This window comes from Oncorhynchus clarkii, chromosome 3 (genome assembly GCF_045791955.1).
Source record: "Oncorhynchus clarkii lewisi isolate Uvic-CL-2024 chromosome 3, UVic_Ocla_1.0, whole genome shotgun sequence".
NCBI classification, from domain to species: domain Eukaryota; kingdom Metazoa; phylum Chordata; class Actinopteri; order Salmoniformes; family Salmonidae; genus Oncorhynchus; species Oncorhynchus clarkii.
The window spans coordinates 25,607,412-25,613,411 of NC_092149.1; positions in this window are offsets into that span (position 1 = coordinate 25,607,412).

The window sequence follows — 6,000 nt, forward strand, 5'->3', positions numbered from 1 at the left end:
TTGCCCACGTTCAGCATGGCACCGTTAAGCAGAGCACATTAGAAGATGCCCACACTTGTCCCGTTGGCATTGATGATGTTCAGGAGGCAGGCCGTGTTGGTGTGGACACTGTAGGTTTTTCGAGGCCAGAGTATGAGCTTTCTCATAGGTCCCACTTGCACCCATACGATATAAGAGCATTCTCCTCCCATTTCACTGATGTCACAGTGAAACGTCACATTGGTACCCTCTGCCACTGTTAGTGACCCTGGGTACTGGTATACCACTGCTCCTGCTGTTGGAGAGCATACACATAGTTAAAAGTCTGACTATAGGGACTAAATCATCTGCAACTTGACATTTCATGTACAGTCATATACAACAATAGTAGATGCTGTGCGTTTCAAAAATCCTACCAACAATAAAGTGTGCAAGGCCAAATGTCACCTGCATCCAACTTGAACACATCTTTAGGCTGAGGTGTTGTCACTCAGTAATAATGGTGGAGTTGTAGCACACATATCAAGTGCCAAACTGCCGAGAATGCCAAAGAGTGCGGAATATCTATGTAGTGGAATAGGTCACCAACTCACACCACTCCTCCATCATTGCAGAAGAGAGCAGCACTGACCCAAGTCATCACATGGCTTAAAATGTGCTTCAAAGTGATGCATGAACAATGTCATTGTTCTACAGCCTGGAGTATCATAAAAACACACACACTTATCTTTTTTCGAAATCAATGGAAATTCCTTCACACAAGTGAAAACACGTGTAATATATTACCCCATATTTCTGTTTAACAATTCAGGTTTACTTTCAAAGCCTCAGGATTGAATGCTGCATTACACTTTTTACATCAATGTTGTTGTGAAATATGGTGTCAGAAGAACGTGGTGGCAAATGTGTCAAGAAGTACAAAGAAGGTTAATCCATTTGGCAGTGTTTGTATTATAATTCACCTCCCTGTCCTCAATTTTGCGATTCCCTGACATCTACAGTACACCAAACTGTAGCCTACATGTCTACAACTACGTCACATATTGTTCCTTGATCTTTATATCTGTCCTGTCTATATGAGAGAGTTTGCGCGCAAACGAGAGAGAGTTTGGGGAGTGGAGTGGGATTGAGAATAGGGAGAAAGAGAGATGTGTCACTTTGATTACTGTTATCAGGGAGAAAAACGATCATTATTGCAGGTAAGTAACAATCGTGCACTTGTAGGAAAGCTTAACTAGCTAGTTTACTTTGCGTAGTTGCTTCAAATGAATTCTCGCATGTGTTTCTGGTCAAATAAAATAGTAAGTAGGCTAATCACTGCATGTCCTTAATTCAGATACCGCAAAGTCATCAGTTTTCCGAGTAGAAGACAAGGTCCCACATACGGATAAGGGAAGTTGTGAATGATGTGCACAATCTTCCTTACGAAAAAATATTGGAGTCAGACTACAGGATAACTGCAGTACACTGTAGCATAACTGCAGTTAGAATAACTACTCCAAAATAACTTTTTTTTACTGCAGTCATTTTGCAGTGTACCTGCAGTACACTGCAGGTGTTCTGCAGTATCTGCGTCCAAAATACCACAGTCGACTGCAGTTACTGCACTGTTACTGTAGTTTCAAAACGGACATATATATATATATATATTTTTGCCGTTGTTCAATAGCCATTTCAATGAATGATACATACCCATTTATTCTGGAAATATATACATGATTTTAGTACAATTTTTAGCACAAGACTAATCCTATCGTTTATCAAAATCAAAGGGTGGATTATGTTTGTGTTGTTATTTTAGTCTTTGCACACATCATGTCGACCTCATTGGCTTTCAGTCCTTACCATTGCTCCATTTATGAATTTGAGAGGAGTTTCCCTCAGTTTACTAAATAGTGGCTGGGTCAGGCTCTTGATTTTGCCTCGTGCCTTTTTGTGCCTTGCTTTTCTCAAAGGTTTACAGCATCAAGGTGAAACTGATTAGTCCGACAACAAATCCTTCTGGCCACGGGGTGGCGTCATACACCACGAATGTCTATGTTTGCGTTCTCTTCCAGCGCGCACACTCTAGGGTCCGCCCCGCGCCATATACCTGTCCTACCTGCACACTTATCTGGATGATAAAATAACAGTTTCTTTCAGACATAAATCGTTTCTCATCAAGTAAGCAACCCGGCTAATTCCCAACGTCCACTGTGTATATTTGTCTTTTATTTTAAAAAAACGTTAGTCTACCAGTTTGATACATCATGGAGAAAAGACCAATCAAATTTGGGATTATTCTTACTTTGGCTGTTTCAGGTATGACAGAAAACATAAATCTATCTATCTATCTATCTATCTATCTACTCTTCCATGCATCTTCATTTATTGATTTTACTAAAATATGTAGACTATAACACATTTACACATTACATTTCTTTAGAGACTTCTGTTGTATGGCAGTGATTCCTAACCAGGGGTACTAGGACCCCTGGAGGTAATCGGCCTATCCACAGAGGGTACTTGAGAAGACTCATGAGACCATAGGCCTACTGGTAAAATGCACATGAGGGGGTACTTCAGGGGTACTCCGGGCAGAGCAAAATTCTGTCGGTGAAACAGTAACCCAAAAAGGTTGGGAACCACTGTTTCATGGGAAGCATTGTTGTACTGTAACCTACACTTCTTAGACGTGGGAGTCAGATGGGGGTTCAATTGTTAATGTGACAATCAACAGGACCGAAAACATATGCTAAACAGGTCTGAAAAAATCATGGCAATCTCATGCATTACCTGAAGCCTGCTTTTATTCAGGCTATGATTGTAAACTGAGAATGGTGTTGCATCCCTCCATTAGAGTTCCAGACACTAGTAGAATCTATGCCAAGGTGCATTGAAGCTGTCCTGGCTCGTGGTGGCCCAAAATCCTATTAAGACACTTTATGTTGGTTTTTCCTTTATGTTGTCAGTTACCTGTATCTAAGTAAATCATACTGAGGTTTACGGAGAGTAAAACCTTATCAGCACACAACCAGAATACCACTTTTTCATGATTCTCTTGTCCCCGGCTGCTCAGGAGCCTTTTTGATGACATTTTGCCCTGTTATTTTTTTTAAACTTTAAATTGCTTCCTCAGGTGCCTCAAGTGATATCAATACACTGGAGTTAAAACCCACATTGACAAGATTTTTAAATCTTAGCAAAGCATTTATCATAATTTGTCATAATCTGTCATAATGTATAAAGTGTCTTCAGGGTTATGCAGTAGCAGAATAGTATTATAGATTTACAATCAACCTCACTCAATCAAATATTTGGGATAAGACAAAACCTTGGGATAAGACAAAACAACTTATTTCCCGCGCTGAGAAGACAAATTTGCAAACTTTGTTTTGGATTAAATTAGTCTAAATAATGCATTATTGCATTGATTGAGGTCACAGATGGTGACCCCCCCCTTTCAACTCAAAGTGTCTGTTTACAGATAATAATTTCCACAATACAAGGCATCCTTCATTGGCTGTAATTGGCACTTCAATCAGTCAGTCTCTAAGGGTAATGGCAGTAATTTATTAGATGGCTGTGTAACAGTATTTCTGCTAATTTCAGAATTTCGGCTTGTTTTCCATTCACCCGTACAGCACTCCTTTTCTTTGAGGATGCTGTGCCTGTTTCCCATTTACGGAGGGCAACACCCAGCAGCAATGACGAGACCACCCCAGCTACGCTGTCCGCCTACTACATATGCGTCAGAATCACCAACCGGATTTACACTGAGTCACTCAATAATCAAAGCTCTAAGGAGTACAAACAGCTGAGGAAACAGGTGGAGCAGATGGTAAGAGTCTGTGTTTTTTACTGCTCAAGTCTGTCCATAGAGCTTCAACTCATCACTCAGTCTATACCCCCAAAATAACTCTTTGTCCTGGAGATACCTCATGCTTTCCAAGAAAATGGAAATGCTCCATGGCATTTCCATTGTTTTGGCCAAAAGTTCCATTTATGTCTTTACTGCATTTATACCAAGCAACCATTGTGAGTGTACCCATGAGTTTACCAGTCAAATTGCCAGAGTTAGATGTTCCCAAGGCTATTCTATTCACTCTTTTCTTTGTCACCAACATCATCAGCTCTCCAACACCTAGCAGTGAGCACTATTTTAGCAGTCAACAACAAAATGAGCCATCACTACTAGCTCACACTCCAGTTGACCCACTCCACTACACCATAGACAAGGATACTATAGACACCCCCCTTACAACCTCTTCCTCAATATTCAAACAAGCAAAGGTGTGAAGACATGCCTTGTAGGCCTGTAGGATAATATTAAAGTGCTCCTCTGATTGCTGTGTCTTTCTTTTTCAGGTGGATGACATCCACAGCCCTTTACCAGCGTCTGACAAATATATGGGTGTATTTGATATCATCTTCAGGTGAGCTCTAATGTTGAATTTAAAATTCTGCCATTGAAAAAAAATAGCATTCTTAAGGACATAGACAATTATACGCTAAAATTATTTTTGACTACTGGTCTCACTCTTGCAGTAATGGATCCGTCATTGCAAACTCGACAGTAATGTTTGGGACTACATTCATGATCACTCCAACTTTGGTTAAAAGTCTATTTTACACACATATCCAATCAAATAAATCCAAAACCCTTGACCTGGACCGCGCCTATACTGAAGGTAAAGAAAATGGCAACCTTCTCTACTTCTGCTTTGTAGCATCCTGATTCATTTGTTAAAAAAAAAAACTGTGTTGTAAATAGCTGAAGAAACTGCTATTAATTCAAATAAAGCCGGAATCACAAATATGTTCTTTATTCCTTAGGTCAACTTCCAATAAAAGCCACACTACCTCTCGTAGCACGTACCACAGCAACCGTAGCTGCCTTAGTTAGTATGGCTAGCCATTTAGGAAAGGACGGGAATGCAACTACATCTACAGCAATTACTTTGTCTGGCAACATCACAAGTAGTCAGACAGTCACCACCACCACCACTAGTCCTGACAAAAGCAATACATTTAGCAGCATAACCACTCATATCCCTGAAGACCATCACAGTACAATTAGCAGCATTACCACTCATATCCCTGAAGACCATAACAGTACAATTAGCAGCATTACCACTCATATCCCTGAAGACCATCACAGTACAATTAGCAGCATTACCACTCATATCCCTGAAGACCATAACAGTACAATTAGCAGCATTACCACTCATATCCCTGAAGACCATCACAGTACAATTAGCAGCATTACCACTCATATCCCTGAAGACCATAATAGTACAATTAGCAGCATTACCACTCATATCCCTGAAGACCATAACAGTACAATTAGCAGCATTACCACTCATATTCCTGAAGACCATAAAAGTACAATTAGCAACATAACCACCCCTAGTCCTGGAGATCATAACATTACAGTAAGCAACATAACCACCCGTATTCCTGGAGACCATAACACTACAACTAGCAACATAACCACCCCTAGTCCTGGAGATCATAACATTACAATTAGCAACACAACTAACCCTATTACCCCTAAAAATCCTCCCCAGACCATTAGCACGACTGTCTTTCATAAAACCTTTCTATCAACAACTACCTCGGGCCAATCTAACCCCCCAGTTGCCCCTACTGAGAGAGCAACAAGCAGGTATCAGGATGCCACGGACGAAACAATCAGTCATAAGAACCCAGAGAATACGGAGGCAACCCATAAGACCACAGAGCATGCTGCAGCTGTAGTTGCTGGGGGCGGAGAGGGAGTCCCAGGATGGGGGATCGCTCTATTGGTACTGGCTGCCCTGATCTTGTTAATCCTCCTTATTCTCCTAATACTGCTGGTGAGTAGAAAAACAAACAGACACACAGATGTACACTATTTCTCCCGGAATGCATTGTAGACCTCCATTTTCTCAGAAACAGCCACAACCCTGCTTTAACAGTTACAGTATGTCATGCTAAGAAGGCCATTTTACTATGATTCTTGTCTTTTCTTGACCTTTAGCTAGTGTGGTTGTGCTGTAG